Source organism: Lepidochelys olivacea, assembly GCF_965140295.1.
Source record: "Lepidochelys olivacea isolate rLepOli2 genome assembly, chromosome: 21".
NCBI lineage: Eukaryota > Metazoa > Chordata > Testudines > Cheloniidae > Lepidochelys > Lepidochelys olivacea.
The window spans coordinates 9,884,871-9,902,235 of record NC_140431.1 but is presented as its reverse complement, the minus strand read 5'-3'; the positions used below and the strand labels follow the sequence as shown (position 1 = coordinate 9,902,235).

At 49.2% G+C, this 17,365-nt stretch overlaps 1 long non-coding RNA gene across 1 annotated transcript in view; it reads left to right on the top strand.

Annotated features, from left to right (window-relative positions):
* Positions 1–17,365, top strand: part of LOC311510998 — a 120,941-nt gene that overhangs the window by 74,244 nt on the left and 29,332 nt on the right. The window contains exon 4 of the long non-coding RNA XR_014709177.1: positions 2,454–2,561. This is a non-coding gene — a long non-coding RNA (uncharacterized lncRNA). The remainder of the gene's footprint in view (positions 1–2,453; positions 2,562–17,365) is intronic.

Below are 17,365 nucleotides of genomic sequence, written 5' to 3'. Positions count from 1 at the left end.
GGACTAGATAATACTTAGTCCTGCCTCAGTGCAGGGGACTGGACTAGATGGCCTATCAAGGTCCCTCCCAGTCCTACATTTCCATGATTGTAATTCATGCACTGACTTACCTCTGTAGAATGGAGCTGGTTGCTTCAAGCTCATCTCTGAGTGCTGTGGAAGCCACAAAGGGCACAATTTGGCTGTTCAGCCTCCAGAAAGTGTTCCATGTGGAAATTCTCTTTAGGCCTCGTCTCCCGCAACTGCTTCCCCATCTCCCCAGTCTCCTTGTGGCAGAGTGAATTGGAGAAGCCCAGCACCCTTTCCTGTTGAATCCAACAAGAAAGTTGGACCGAGTCCCCGGGTGGGTCCATCCCTGCCCACTCACTCTTGTTACTTGTTAATTGCAAGAGACCTATTCCACTTGAAGGACCGTGAATAAAAGACAGTAGCTAATGACTAAGGGCTGGGAACCATAGTCTCTAGTTAAGCAAAACTCCTGCTGACTTCAATGGGAGTTTTGCCTGCCAACGAACTGCAGGGTGGAGCACTAAATTACACCCAGAGACAGTCACTTCCTCCTTTGGTTATGCTTGCTGTTAAACATGTTTTCCCCTCCCTCCCCTTCTCCTCTTCAGAACACTTTGTGCCAAATGACTCCACATATCCCGCAGGCCTCCCCTCCCAGTCCCTGCTCTCCCTGCCGGAAAAGTGGCTACCTCTTGGATAAGGGATTGTGGTTTCCGAAGACTCACACCTTGTCTTCCCCTCACCTCCCACCCACCACTTCTCTCCCTGCACACACTGTTATGGCAATCCACACGCTCTTCTATCGTTGTAACTTTTATTTTAGGCTGCGTGTGTCTGTTCAGGCAGTGTCCTGGCATGCCATCTTGCATCTGTATATGTATCTGTGTTGGCGATGGGTTTGTGTCTGGTGGAGGGATGTCTGTGTCTCAGGGTGTCATCTCTGTACCTGTTGTGTGTTACGGGATCTGTGTGTGCATGGGTGTGCACCTGTGGGCTTCTCTGCCTCTGCATGTGTCATCTGTGTGCCTGGCTTTCAGCGTGTTGTCACGGTCTGTGTCCGTGTCTGGTGGATCAGTGCTGGGTCATGCCGGGCATGTATCCATGGTGTCTTTGGCGGGGAGGAGTGCATGTGTGTGAATCAGTGCTGTCGTGTGTGTGTGTGTGTGAGAGAGAGAGAGAGAGAGAGAGACTAAGAAGCAGTGCTGTGTACGCTGGGAACCGGTGTCTTGGGAGGGTGTTTTGGTGCGTGTGTGTGTGGTTTCTCGGGGGGGGCGTTTGTGTGTTTGGTGTCTCTGGAGATTGTGCGTGTGTGTGCAGTGTCTCTGGTGGGGGGTGCCTCTGTGTGCTTGCGTGTGTGTGTGGTGTTGGCTGTTGCAAACCTTCCAAGGGATTTGTGGCTCTGACAGGTTGAATTGTGGGTAAAGTGCACTGCAAATGGGCAGCAAATTGGAAGTCTGGCTCCCCGTGGGGAGGCCATCCATCACCTCTGCACAAGGCTGCAGCTGCCACCATTTGATCATCCCTCCCCAGATTACACAGAGTTCCTTTGGGTCCTCCCATAATTCACATCCCCCTGAGGGCCGGATAGTGTCCCCCTGGCCACCCCAGCGCTTTAATCTCCTCTGGAAGTGAGGCACTTCCTCACTCCCAGCCTTCACCCTTCCTGCCCTGCCAGCTCAGGAAGCATGGCCATAATACTTCAGGGTCGGTGGCTTAGGATGAGTGATGGAGCAGGGATGGGAAATGATTACACGGGGGCAGGCTGACCCATTCATACTCCCAGCAGTTTACCTTCCCTGCATGGAGGGGCACCGGGAAACAGATGTGGCTGCAGTCAGCCTAAGACTCTCCAGGTGAGTCCATGCATGTGCAGGTCATTCATGCACACAAGCAACGAGGGGGCTGGCAGGGGAGGAAGGACACTCTGAGCCACAGAGCAAAGTCTCCAAAAACTACAATGCCCCTAAACCATGCCCGACAGCACCTCCTGCTGGGAGAGGCTGGGACTGGAACAGCCAGGAGCTCTCACAACCAGTGCTCCTACACCATTCCTCATGGCATCGCCTGCTGGGAGAGACTGGGACCAGTGCTGCTGAGTGCTCCCCTCACGGCCAGTGCCCCTGCTGGGAGAGCAAGGCCTAGAATGACAATGAGCGGCCCAGACACCATTCCCAATGGTGTCTCCTGCTTCTGTTAAGTTGCTCTAATGTTGGCTCAGTGTATTCTGTGGTGAGAGAGACTAATACATAGTAAAATATGGCTGCTAGGAACTGCGGGGGAAGAACCAGGGGGGGCATCATCCAGGGGAGAGGGCCAGGGGTCCACCATCACTGGAATTGTTTTGACTGTTTTACCGTGACCCCTAAATTGGTTTGATCCAAATGGGGGTTCTGTTCTTGATGCTTATTAAACTCTAATCTCAATGTCATTCCTCATTGTTACAGCTGGACGCTGGCCAACATATTGAAACAAGAAGAAATGAAAAGACTTAGGAGGTGGCTGAAAGGCTCAGCGGAGTAATCTCTAGGTGGGGAGAGCTGGAGTGACCTGACGTGAGTGAGGAACTATTTCAAGGCTTACTAAAAAAAAAAAAAAAAAAAGGCCAATTATAAATTGTTCCCTTCTAACAGTGGAAGGTTTAGCAAACAGCAACTGGGATGAAAGTGAATGTGAGGGTACGAGTCTCCAGGAATGTGCCTGGAAGGGGTTCTCTGTAGGGACTGAACTTCTGGTTCTAAAGCACAAGCATCATCAAGCTGAGCAAAAGGACCGTGGGGGTAGCTCGGAGGCAGTAGCAGACTCATAAGACCTCTATACTTGGTCTTGGCTCTAGAGCAGTGGTTCATTTTCAGGCCTCTTCTGGATTCTGCCCAGAAGTTTTAGACTTGAGCGGTATGTCCACACTGCAGCCTCCTTTCGGCGGTGTGTAGAGTACACACGCTACGCACACCGCTAGCATGGGACCGTCCCCACTCACGGGGTCCCAAAGCCCGGACCCAAACATCCAGTCCCACAGCCCAAGCCCCACAAGCCTGAGTCAGCTGACATGAGCCAGCTGCAGGTGTTTAATTGCTGTGGAGACATAACACTTAGGGTGAGGCTACTCCGCACACTAAGGCTCGGTCTGTGGGACCTGGGCTTGTGGATGTGGTGTTCCCAAGCCCGGGCTTGAGCATCCACACTGCATTGTAAACCTGGGTTTTCAATTTCCGGTCCCGGGTATCACAGCTGTGCTAACACATCCATACTGCACTATGTAGACCTTCTGACTTGTGTCTGTGGCTTTATGTACATCCACATGGCAAAATGACAGGGACTTGGACTAAAGGGTCAGTGTCACCCTGTGACAGGAGCCGAGTGGGATTGTCAACCTAATTCCCATTGATTTCAATGGACTTATGAAAACCCCACTAGTTTCCTACGTACCTTTAAAAATCTGGCCTCAGTGACTTGCCCAAGGTCACACAGGATATCTGTGGAACCATCAGAACTTCAACCCAGATCTCGTAAGCCCCACTCCAGTGCCTTAATCACAAGGCCATCCTGGCTCTTAGAATGGGGGCTGGAACAGCTATTCCAGTCCTGAGACCCTATTCAGCTCTGCTAGTACCCCTCACTCCTGACCTCCTGCTCATTCAGCCCTAAAACAGTTCTGCTGATACACCCCAATCCTGATCTGCTTTATTCCCTGCCATTCCGGTCAGGGACTTAAAGCAGTTCTGCCTCTGTGCTTTCAACATGACCTGGTGCACCCCTTCTGCAGAGCAGAATTGTGTAGTCATTGGAGGCTTTATGCTGTGGACCAAATCACCCCTAGAGGACTAGACTGAGACCTCCAAACTCATTCCACTTGTGTTGAGAAACCTACAAGTCTCCAGATATGTGAGATGCCTCCCCCAACTCGCCACCAAGACAAAAAGCTCCAAAATTAACACTGAGAGAGAGACGAGAAGTCTGCAGGAAAATCAATTAATGATAAAACCCTTCAGCAAACACAGGCAATTTTATCATTTTATGCTGCTATCTAAGCAGTAATATATATATGTGTGTGTTATGTATATTAAATTACGTCTCCAAGACGCTGGGTCAGAAATCTGTGCTCCTGCAGCCTGCTTTTTAATCTCCTATTAAACATTACATCTTCTGATTGCTTTTGTCAGCTCTCTAAATTTAATAACTGAACTAACCATCTTCTCCCATTGTTCATATATAAATAAGTATTGGATCGATACAGCGCATCTTAAAAAAGCCCCTGCCTTTGAAAAATGAGAGGAGTGAAGCCTTGCCAACAAATGCAAGAAAATTATGACTTTGCACCTCCAACACTGTTTATAACCAGAAAAACCCTTCCATTAAATGTTCTCTGGCACAAAAAAAAATTGGATCAATGAGGACTATATGAGCTTTTATTTTCTGAGCTGGGGAATAGATTGCCTGGGTGTCATTCATCCTCACCTTCCCTACGCTCCATGGCTAAATTTTGTGATGTAATTAGGTCACCAGTTACTGCAGTTGCCACAGCCTTGTAATGTTTGCGATGTCCCTGGCAGACCAGATGCCAATGCACGCCAAAGCTCCAGGCCAATTCACCTGTGTATTAGTAGAGATCAAAATGATGATGAAATATATGAGAGTATAGTTGATGTTTAAACTTCATGAAAGCTAATGAGATGTTACTTGCATTGTTTTCACTTATCTGTATCCAGCTATAATTCAGAACAAGCATTTACATTATGGATACCCCTGTAACCAAATAACCCATCAAAGGAGGAAGAAGCCTTGTATCATGCAAATAAAGAACTTTAACAGACAAGTGCTAATTTCAAAGCAAGTGGTCGTTGTGTGTGATGATCGGAGGTCAAAGACTCAAAATGCATTCCTTGCTCTCTGTCTTCAAAGGCAAAGCCCACGTGGGTAGTGACCCTGTCAGCTTGTTCTCTGTGAGAAGAGGCTATAAGTATGGATTAAGGGAATTATCCTTCATCTCTGGACTGTTTGGATTCTTACAGGGTGGAATAACTGAATGAGAAGACTGAGATCCCCAGAGTTATTCTGGGTAGCCTGGAGAGACTTTTGGGAAACTGATAGATTACTACATTTCTGCTACTATTTGGACTTCTAGATTGTGCCTCAGCTGTATATATGTTACATGCTTTAACCTCTCAATAACTCTCATTTCCTTTTCTTAACTAATTAACCTTTAGGTAGTTTACTATAGAATTGGCTACCAGTGTTGTCTTTGGTGTAAAATATAGGGCAGGCTACCAAATGATCTGGGGTAAGTGACTGGCCTCTTGGGATTGGAAGCAACTTAAATTGGTCATGTTTGGTATAAGTGACCTTTTATCACAAAGTCCAGTTTGTCTGGGTGGCAGGATAGACTGGAGAGTCTAAGGGAACTGTCTGTGACTTCATGGTAAGACTGGTATAGTGATCCAGGCGCTCACATTTGTTACCGGCTTGGTGAAATCTAGTTATAGAACACACCACTAGTTTGGGATATCTGCCCTGTTTTCTGACCGTCTGCCCTAAGGTGGGCACTCATGGTCATGAGCGACTCCAGACAGCATGATAGTCCGTCTTTAGTGGCTGGTCCACATAGAACATAACAGTCTACTGTTGTTACTAGCTAATGGAGTCACTCCTTTAGCTCAAGTGGTAGAGGCCTGTGCAATGATACTGAAGGGGATCAGTCGGTATGGCTGTAATACATTTGAAAATGTTATGCTCCCACCCTGTAATGGCTGGTTCACATAGAAGATAATAGTTTACTACTGCTATCATATAATGGAATTACTCCTTTAGTTCAAGGGGCAGCAAGTCTGTGCTATGGGGATGAAAGTCCTGGGTTCAAACCCTGCTAATGACCCAAACAGGAGGCGGAAGTGGGTGTTGTTGCATCCTAGCTCCATCACCCCATCCTCATATCTTTTCACCAGTTCTCCCCATATTCACATATCAAGATTCAGTCCAAAATTCCCTTAAGTGACACTAGAATCTCGAGTAACTCCAGATGAGTTGCTCTGGATTTATACCATGCAGAGAAACTCTATTGACTTCCCTGGAATTATGTCTGATTAAGACTGGCATAACTGAGTAAATAATTTGTCCCTGTCTTTGAAAATGCACCAACCTTTGCTCAGCACCCCCACCCACCCCCATTCCCTCTGCTCTTTTAGCACTGACCTCCTATCTGGTCTTCCCTGCTGGGAGAGCCTTCTTCATTGCAGCTCCTGGTGGCCTCCCTCTCTCTCGTCCTCCTCCTCAGTTCTCCATCGTCAAACCTCACCTCAGCACATTGCTTCTCTCCCCTGCCTGTGCCTCATTTATCCAAGATTTCCAACTGGACTTTTCAGCCCTCAGGGGTTTGGAGAGGCTGCCGGAAGGTATCTGGCACCAGGAAGGACAGACTGTTTTGGCAGAAGACTGGGAGTCAGGACTGCCTTCCAGAGAGAGACTAAAGAAGCTCCAGCTATTCAATTTATCAAAAAGAAGATTAAGGAGGTGACTAGATCATGGTCCATAAGGCCGAGATCCTTAAAGGTAGATAGGCACCTAAGTACAGTACCTTTTAGAGCCCTGTCTGAGGTGCCTTCACGGAGAGAGGATTTCTGAGAGTAGGGGGCTTTTTGGTTTAGCCAGCAAAAGCAAAATGAGAGCCAGTGACTGAAAGCTGAAACTCAACACATTTTGCTGGGAAATAAGGTGCAAATTTGTAACAAGGAGACTAATTTAACCATTGGAACAACTTACCCAGGACCAGACTCATTCTCCATTACTTGGAGTGTTCAGATCAAGCTCCGACGTCTCTTTCTAAGAAATATACCCTGTGGCTGAGCTACAGTATCAGGCTAGAGGCAGGAATTACAGGGCAACATTCTCTGTTCTGTGTTGTGCAGGAAGGTCAGACTAGATGGTCTGAATGGTCCCTTGTGGCCTTCAAGTCTGAGTGAAATCTTGTTCCCACTGAAGCCACTAGAAGTTTTGCTGTTGATGCTAATGGATTCCAGGATTTCACCCTATGAAGCTCTTCTCAACTCTGCTACTGCCTCACTAGTTGACCTTGGACAACTCAATTAACCTCTCTGTGCCTCCATTTCCCTACCTTTTCAAACAGAGATGGTCCTACTGACCTACCTCCCAGGAGAGGGATTGGGGTGAATCAATGTTTGTACAGTGCACTGAGATCCTCAGCGAGAAAGTGCACAAGGGGCCTGCCTTGCCATGTTAAATGAGCTCTCTCGTGCACACCTGGCCGTCAAGGAGAGAGGTGCCATTGCAGTCCCTGGGGTTACTCCAGATTCCCGCTGGAGGAAGTGATGTGAGAACACGGCTCAGAGACTCTCTGAGCCTGGTGATGTTTGCTCTTCCCTGGTATGTCTCCTCAATAATGGGCAGAAGGTGGGTAAGCGCCTTTGGGTTCTGGACAGACTCCGCTCCTGCTGTCGGTCTTGCTCATTGCTGCAGAGCTCTCTGCTCCTGCTGCGGGAAGGAGGGAAGCAGGCAGTTTAGTTTAATGAGTATTGGAGCCCAGATCCTTAAACACTCCATTTCCAGGGCCCGGCACTTGGTTATAGGCCATGAATTTTTGCAGCTGTTGATTAATGGGGAAATAAATGTCCAGCTCTGTAAAGCCATTGGCCTCGATCTCTGGTAATGGCAGCTGGTAGCAACATCCACCCTGCCCCCTTCCTTCTCATCTGTGCCAGCTCCTCCCAAGACAGCAGCTCCCTCCTTACCTTGGTGAAACATGGGCACATCTAGATGCTTCCTGGTGCATAACTACAGAGAGCATCAGATGGCCTTGCAGCTATGAGTGGGCACAGAGCGGGGCCCTGCAACGGGGAACGATCCCGAACAGACCTACACGTGCTGCGTGTGTGTTGTGGGGAGAATACGGTCCCTTCATGGGGCATAAATCTAAGAGTGGGACTGCGCTTGTGTTGGACTGACATTCCAAGGAGGAAAAAATATGCCAGGAGGGGGAATTCCTTCCCCAGAGCCGTGTAAATCACTCTGGCTCAGCCAGTTGCATTTAGATCAAGCTCCATGCAGCCAGGGGCAGTAGTTGAGCTAACAGTGACCTCTGCCTGCTTTGCAAATTCCGGATGGATTTACTGTGGGCTGTCTATCCTCCTCCACCCTGCAAACACTTCATGCTGCCAGCTGCTTCGCATGTCAGCAGCTGACGGGCTGATGCGCAAGTGCCAGGCAGCTGCCTGGTGTAACAGAGACACAGGGGTGGATCATGGAGTGGGAGTTTGGAAGGGGAAGGGTGGAAGGGAATGTCTGGCAGGGCGGGGGCTGCTATGTGGGGGAGGAAGGTGAGAGACAGGCCCAGTCAGGGGAGGAAGAAAAGGAGACAGATTGAACAGCTGAGTCATCATCACTTTGTTACCAAGGTAGAGAGTGTGATTGCTGCCCAGAACTCATGGCTATTGGAAATGGAGGGCTTTGAAAGAAGTGGCATCATCTAGGGGGGTAGGGCACTGGGAGTCATTCCTCGCTCTGCCACTGACCTGCTACGTGACTGTGACCAAATCACTTCCCTGTTCAGTGCCTCAGTTTCCCCATCTCTAACATGGAGATCATACCACTGACCTCCATTTGTTCTTGAAGCTTATGGAGGCAACATGCAAGGAACTTAGCATTAGCCACCACCAACCTGTGCAGCTGGTCCGAGGCTGTGGGTGGGTGATGAAAACAGGGTGAGGGCTTTGGAAATCTATATCCCCTCCTTCCTATTAAAACAATTCTGCCTAGATAACCCTTAAAATGATTTGCTGCCCTTGAAAAATTACCTGGAGTCCTGCTTCTACTGTGGGCTCATTCATGAAGGCCTGGTCTACGCTAGAAATATTATCCCAGTATTATAACCATGTTGGTTAGGGACATGATTTTTTTACTGATATACCAGTAAAAGCCCTAGCGTGGACATCTTTATATTGGTATTCAGGTGCCCTATACTCTTACAATTTATTTCACTTCCCAAAATGGAATAGGGTATACCAGGATAAGCATTTTTATACCAGTGTCACTGCATCCACCGTTTGCCACTTTAAGCAGTAAGCTTTCTAATGTAGCTTGGACCTTTGGGACTGATCCAAAACTCACTAAAGCCAGAGGAAGTCTTTCCAGTGGTGTCAGTGTGCTTTGGATCAGGCCCTAATACTCCCTCACTCCTGTGATTTGTGGAAACCAGCCGTGTTTCATGAATAGTTTTTGTTTCAGTGAACTGACATTTATTTATTTTTGTTAAAAAAAACAACAAAAACAGTATGTCAAAAAATTCCCAACCAACAATAGCTGCACCCTCTAACACAGAACACCCCCGAGCCTGTTGCTCTTTTCTCTCTGTTACCTATAGGCTCCTATTTACACTGTTCAGGATCAGACAGTATTATTATCCTCCCCAGGTGGCCAGTTGTGAATTCTGCCAGCACAGAACATGCCTTCGAAAAAAGAACCTATTCCCCCATTCAGAAACAGAGAGAGATATTTGTAGTAATGGGGGGTTGAATTCCAATTGTATGTTACACTCCAAAGTCTAAAGGGTGAGATAAGCAAGGCCTCCTTTGAACAGTGCATTTTCAGTCACCCGTCGAAAAAGGACCTAGCAGTTCCATCCTTTTGTTTCTCCCTGGCTTCAGAGAACAGCAAACAAGGCGTTTTTATTCCTTTGTAGGCAGAAGGAGGGTTCCTTTACAGGGAAGATGGGGGAGAAAGCAAAAGGGAGGGAGAAAGGAAGGAGGCAGAACAGAAATGAGTATAATTAAAACTACTTATTATTCATGTTGCGGTAGCACCAAGGAACCCCCATCTTGGACCATGATCCCATTGTGCTAGGTGCTGTACAGACACCTAACAAAAAGATGGTCTCTGGCCCACAGAGCTTACTTCATATTAAAACTCTGGATACAAAGTCTCACAACTTTTGGGGAAAAATTAGATCCACATGAGCACTCTGTCTGTGTCGCCCTCTCTTGGCTTACGTAGTGCAACTCCCCATGTCATTCACCAGCCACTGGAGGGTAGATATTCAAAAGAGGCATCATCAAGGCCCAGAGCTGTGTGCGTTGGGTGCTGGGCTCTGTTGAAAATCTGCCCACTGGTGTCACAATGGGAGCTGCTGGGTGCAAGCTGCTGGGAGCTGTCCCTTATTCCAGCACCTAACTGGGAGCTGAGTTGTTCTGCAAAATTTGGCCCTGGTTGTAAGGACTGAGGGTGAGATTCACAAATATATTTAGCTGCCTAATTCCCATTGATTTCCTACCCTGAGCCCTTAAAACTGGCTACACAAGACAGCTGGTTGTTTTGGAGCTAAAGGACCTAAGCTCTCTCCAACACACTGGTGGATAAGAGCTCAGTGCTTGTTTCTGGCCCCTAACTCACTGACGGCACAAACCGAGTTCAGAACTAGACCAGAACTTTCCCACATTGGTGGGTAACTCAACTCCCCAGGACCGGCTGAGCCTTTCCCATCATGTGCCTTTTGTTAGCTGGCCCTTTAAATCTGGGAGAAACAAGCACCTGTAACCCTAAGGTGTCCATTTTGCACCAAACTGCCCTCCTCTCCCTTCTAGCTAGCAGGGATATTTCCATGCTGTTAGGTTTTCCCTCCTTCCTTTATACTTGAGTCCATAATGGAGCTTCTTTGAGGGCTGGCAGGTGCATATGTAAAAGCTATATTACTGTCTCTTGGAAAGATGAGGGCCTGCTCTTGTTCACAGCCCTTGCAGACCCACTCCCTGAGCTCACCAGCTAGAGGCTTGAGTCTTTGGAATCAAAAGTGAGGAGATCAACTGCATGCACTGGGTTACTGGTGAACCATGTAGGGCTGGGGGCAGCTGGCTCATGCCTTGGAAAGAAAGAGTGTCTTTTGTTCATGCAGTCATCTATCTGAGTCATTCAGGAACAGCTTTGGTGGGGCTTGGAAGAAATCTCATGTAGGGTTCTTAAGCAGAAATCCCTCCTTAATATAGTGCACTGCAGAGGGGTAGTGTGAAGTGGGGAAACAAAGGACTCTGTGGGGAGGGAGGGCAGGGGTGTGCAATGATTGGAGCGGCTTTGAAAAGAATCCTCTTAAAGCCAGGTAGGGTGAGTTGTGCCTCTCTGTTTTAGGGAGCAGCCTGTTTTGTTTCTCTCTGGGTTGGGGTTCTTGCGTGCTCTGAATTCTAAGAAATAAAGCAGTGTTACATTGCAGCCTGCCAGCAAGAGTATTCCATGTTGGATGTGATTTCTCAGTTTGCATGCTGCGAAACATAACAGACTCTGATGCAGAGATGGGCTCCCCCTGCCTCCTTCCTCTGCCCTTGGGAGCAGAAGAACCACAGCTGGGAGCCTGGAGTGCCTTGAACCTCTACCACAACTGCATGTAAGTAGAGAGGGGAAGGGGGTGTATATTTTGTAGAGTGAGGAGTGCCCGAGGGAAGGAAGGGGAACATGGCTTGCAGCTTCTCTAGCTTCACTCCCGTTAGGGTTACCCCTAAATATCCAGGGCCAAAGGGGGAGAGATCAAAACACAGCCCCTCTCTTGGAATAACTTTCCCACACATCCTGTGGACTTCACACTCCCTAATCGCTTTCCCTTGTCGAGTCTGTTGGGTCTACAGGTGTTTGCTGCCATAGGTCTGCCTGGCAGCATACACGAAGCTTAATTACAGACTGAGTCCAGCTGCAGCTCTTTTCAAGGCAGCTATAGTATTGTGTTCAGCTGCACATGGCACACAACCTATTAATTAGCACCACCTTGCAGCCAGTAAACGAAACCCGCAGCAGCTTGCTCGGTCTCGGTAAAGCGTTTGGGGCCATTGGGATGAACGTCCCAGAGGCAGGAGCCGTGTTTGCTCGGCTTATTAACCAGGAGAGCAGAGGAGGAAAGTTTATTGCTTGTGACTTTGGTATTTGGTGCTGGATCTGCAGCCCTGGAGACTGAACCTATAGCTCTTAGGTAGTCATATGGCCCTGCCTCAGGAGAGACACCAAGGACAGAGTAGACTATGGGGACTGAGCTCTCCTCCCAACCACTAGAGCTGATCCCTCCAGATCTGCGTGGAGGCCATTGGCAGGCAGTATTGGGGACGCTTGCTCTCCTATCACCCAGGCAGTCCCTGCTGCATGATAAATGGAGAGCTTCAGACTCCAGAGCAGTGAAGTTGGCCCTAAATCCCACCTGCTTTTGAAAGCAAAGAGGAGGAATTCAGGGGGCAAATGTCACATTCCATTACCTTGGTATCACTCCACTCAAATCAGTGGGACCCAGGGAAGGCTACGTCGGGCTTCAGAGCAGAAATAGGCTCCAGTGCTGCCACATGCTTAATCAGACAGGGAGAGCTGTGGCTGGATCCATAGGATGGAGTGTAACCAAGCGAGTGCGCTTCAGGGTTTAGGGGGCATGATCCGAGCCCTGCTCTTGTGCCGAGCGATAGCCGGTGATGTCACGAGAACCTTGCATTAGCGGGATACTCATCCTCCTTCTTATATTTCGTCTGTGGGATTGAGCTGCTCCTTTCTCCATGCTGTCCCTTGTGGTGCGGAGGAGGGTGGTGTGACGGGTGAGGCTGGGTGATGTGCTGTTGTGCCAGGTGTTGGGCTGGATCCTGATCTCAGCCATGCCGGCGGACACCTTGAGTAAGCGAAGGGGCTGCTTTGGATTTACACTGGTGTTAGCGAGAGCGGAGTCTGGCCCCTTGTCAGCGAGGCTATCAGGAGCTGCGCCACAGTTTGTGTGGAGCAAAGGAAGTTGCATTTATTCACTGGAGATCGCCTGGCTGGGGGCCGCAGTGCTCCTCGGATGTTCTGCGAGTCCAGATGGTGAAGGGGGAGACAGAGGCTGCATTTCCCAAAGGAAATTCCATTAATCTCTGCTTCCCCCTCACCAAACTTCTCAACTTGCCTCCACAGACTCCTTAATCCTGCCAGTTTGTGTTGCCTGCAGCTGAGAGACTCCTAGCCTGGCACGATGTACATGGGAAAGCCGAGCGGGTGGGAGAGGAAAATGGCACCCACCTGCCTCCAACGGGTGGGGAACTTGATGGGGCTGGTGGCAGCTGGGACAACCCTGGCTGGATGGGAGAGGAGCCCACATGCTGAGCGGACACTGGGTTGCTCCTGTCCTTCAGGGTCACTGGCACTCAATGGCATAGGGAGGAAGGGAGGCGATTGGTCACTTGCTCTCCCCTTTCATTAATTTAAACCCTAGTTTGGGCCACATGGTGCCGCTTTGTGAGCTGTTCAGTGTGAGGGAATGGACTGGGCAGGGTTCTGATACTGGGCATGGCAGGAGGGTGGGGTGTGATCAAGCTTGTTGCTTTCACCCTCTTATCCCAAGGCCAGTTTCCAGTGTGGTTAAAAGGAATGGTTCCCTGAAGTAAAAGACCTGGGCTCTCACTGTGAGCCTGGAGCTCACAGGATAGGGGAAGACCTTGTGGCCTGCATGGGCTGAGGTTCCCCCTTTTTGTACCTTCTGCCCCCATCATAGGCTGCAGGGAGAGGGGGGGACTCAGAAGAACGAGCTGAGTTCTAGGGTAGGCTGAAGAGGCCGGGTTATGGGTCATGTGGCTGGAGACCCCGGAACTGAAACCACTTAAAATGCCTGGCAGGTGAGGGTATGGGTGGCAGGGTGGGTAGCACCACTCCCCTGCATTAAGTTGAATAAAATTGACAGCCTGGTGCTTAAAATCCATCCCCTTGTTTGTCCTCAGTCGCCAGCATGCCTACACCAAAGGATCGCAGCTGGAAGGCCAGGCTGCAGTGCACCCACAGGCTGAGGACACCACCCCATGGAAGCCAGGGATGAGACAAGCATCCTTAACGCTTTGGGGTCTGGAGGCTCCGGCAATTCATTGTCGATCGTGTCTCTGTTTTTGCATAGCTCCTGAGTTCATTGTTCTGATTAAAGGAGGGGCTATAGCGGAATCTCCTCTTTCTCTTCTACGGTGGCTTCTATTATGTCTCCCTCCCCTAGGTGGAGAATCTTTGACATGTGGTATTTCTAGTTGCTTCAGGCCAGGAGAGAGGGAGTGGGGGTAGTGGGGAAAGAGAGCAGCAGAAAAGGAATGAGACTGGGATCAGTCACTAGCCAGCTTGATAACAAATTCAATGACACAGAGAACAATTTTTCCCTGACGCTGCCAATTCTTTAATGACTTTGACGCTAAGGGCCCCAAAGGAGGGGAACTTTGACTCTGCAAAAAACCCTTTGCTGAAGCAGAATTGCTTTATTTAAGGCTACGTCAGGCGTGTTTAAATATTAAAGGTTGAGCAATAATGGATGATATTCGTTTAGGTTGTAAGTGCTGATTGGTAGCCCTCATTTACCGAAGGCAAGTGGTTGTGGGCATGTGCGTGCTGGTAGCAATAATTGGTCTTTTATCTTTTGGGCCAGCTGGCCCCTAGAGGGTGACATGAGCATATGTAACCCCCGCTCAGTGTATGCTACATGTTACCCTTTGTGCTTGATACACAGGATGCTGGTATGCTACAGCTCTCAATCTGCTACTCTGGCTCTGTAGTGCATGCTTTTAGCCCTGGAGATCCCCAGTGTGTCGACCAAGATGGCAGCTGTCACACGAGACCCATTAGGAGATCCCAACTGGGTTGCCATCTGGCCCCTTTGGCTGAGTAAGGCCAAGCACGGCTCCCTCTGGAACCCATCAATGCTGCTCCAAACATCATCCAGTGGGAGGGGCGCAGGAGCAGCACTTCCCGGAGGTGCCTTGTGTGTGCCTGTGTCCACAGTGAGTATATGAAGTAAAGCATGGGGAAGGACAGTTTCTGAATCCTCAGAAAGGTCTGGCTACCTCCCACCATAGAGGGGAGAGGGGAATAAAGGTGACCTCTTTCCATGACGCAGAAGCCCCCGGCCGAGGAATCAGACAGACACACCTCCCTTCTTTGTGCTGCTGGTGTTTATTTTGGGTTTGTTTTTAATCCCTACTGTTCAACTTTACAAAGTCCTCATGCCGATACGTTGGTTTATGTATAAAATATGTACAGGAAAGCACTGCAGGAACCATCGCGCCCCCTAGGCCGGCCAGGCGTGCGAGTGAAAGAGTGCTTCTCTCCTTGGCGGGGGAGGATAGGGTCGAGAAACGTAACGATTTCCAAGTACATAAGCAAATATTTACAGGTGACAAGACAAAAAGATATATCTCCATTGTCGTCTCCAGGAGAGAGGGGAGCAGCAAAGCCCCCTCCCAGCTCCATTTGTTATATTGATTTATAAAGACTGCGTGTATCGATTTTTACAGGCGGTGTGTCTGCCAAGGATGTACAGCTCCGACTTTTGCTTGTGCTGGCAAGAGGTCGCAGAAACCGCTCCAGCCATAGACTTTGGCGCAGCGTTATGGAACAATGCCTCCGAAATACTCCCATGATCTAGAGTAAATGCCACACAAATGGGGAGTCCATTCCAGGTGTGTGTGTGGGGGGGGTGGGGGAATCCAGCCTGAGCTTTCCCCAGGGCTGTCCTGGTGTTAATGCAATGGAAGCCTAAAAGCTGTCTTTGCAGATAGAGATCTCCCTTTGAGCTGCTTAATTTATTTGGAGTAAATAGGAGAACCTGGCTGGATTTCTGTGCCCGCCTGGAATGGATGCAGCTGGGGGATGCTCGAGTAGTTACAGCTTCTAATAGGATTTGGTGGTTAGAATGGCTTGTTAGAATGGAATGCCTTTAGCCATGAAAGTAGATAAGCAGGGTGTGAGGTTAAAGGCAGTGGCCACCAAATGCTGTTCATTGACTCATTGTAACACAACTGAAAATGCTGATCTCTAAAACTAAACCCTGATGCCACTGATCCGCAAAATTCCCACTGATCTGAATGGGCCTGGGATTTGTCCCCCCATGTCTTCAAGCTTGTGGAGAGTGTAATGTGGATTAAATCTACAGCTGGGCAAGGGTTTCCCAGTACTTTAGCTTGAGGCACTGGGAAAAACCCTGCTGTACTTCAGTCTGGGTCTGGCTTAAACCCAGGAGCTGGGAGAGCTGCTAGTTTATTTCATGCTCTGCCCCATTGCATTGCATCAGCTCTGCTCTGCTCTGCTCCGAGATGGTGTAGAGGAAGGCGTGCTGCCCTGCATGCATCCTCTCCAGTCCTTATGCAACAGCTTGGGCAGCAGCCAGGCAAAGAAACAAGGTAGCGTCCCTCCCGGCCACTCTGTGAGTGAGAGGATGGGGAGGATAGTAAGGAGCAGAGACGGAATTACAGACCACAGAAACATGCGAGTGAACTGCTGTTGTGTTCCACTGCAGCTTCCGACCAAGGAGAGAGTATAATGCCAGGAACCATAAGCTCTGGGAAGAATGCAAGGGATGGATGTCTTCCCGCCCTGCATCCACTCTCACACACACTTTCGGACCTGCATGCATACAGGTGCTTGTACTTGTGCAGGCATGTACTTGTAGACTTTTGTATACACACGCAATGTTGGTCTGTGCTCACACATACTCGTGTCACTACATACACCCAGCTCACACATGTGCACAAGCACTTTAGGAAGGGGGTTTAAAGCTAAACCAGAGTTTGCTCTGCCCGTGCTCTACCTACAGGGCTCTCTTCTAGGATCTGCATTATTCCCTCTTGCAATGAATCATTTGCAGTGGTGCTTGATGGTAAATACACTGAAAAGTCCTGCAGTTCTCTAACCACTGAGAGCTATCACCTCTCTGCCAGCAAGTTATACATGCTAGGATGCAGCTGGCACAACGGTAGGAGAGCGCGGTATCCACAGCTGCTTCCACTAGCATTGATACTGAATTATCATGGTCCACTCCAGTGGACTGAGAATGAGAATGGGCGCCAGGAACTCCTGACTTCTAATCCCAGCTCTGCCACTGACCCCTTCTATGGCCTTGGTCACATCACTACACCTCTCCATCTTGCTATCTCTGCAATGGGAGCCCAAAGGGGTATTATTTTAGAAATGGAGCCACAGCAGCAGCCCTTGAGGACTGAAGCAGCACTAAGAAATGAGGCTGCTGGCTTGTTCTAGTTCTAAAAACACCCATCAAGCACCAGGGTGCTGGACAACTTCCCCTCCATTGTTGTATGTTACCACTAGGGCTATTTCACTGCATGTGACACAAGCTGCATCACAGAGTGTGACGCATGGGCAGCCCAGCTCAAGGGGTTAGCTTCTGGGACCACTCTCTCACCAAAACTCTTCAGCCCCTGCCAACCTAAATCACACTTTATTTCCTTAAATCTATGCGCACAAGAGGGCGAGAGGTCATGAACAAGTGAGCGCAAAGGTCTGCACAAGTTGGTACTGGCTTTGCGTGAGTGTGTGCAGCAAGGCGTGCAAGGGTTTGCGTGAGAGGGCTCAGAATTAATTGATATTTGCACGGCAGGCTGCT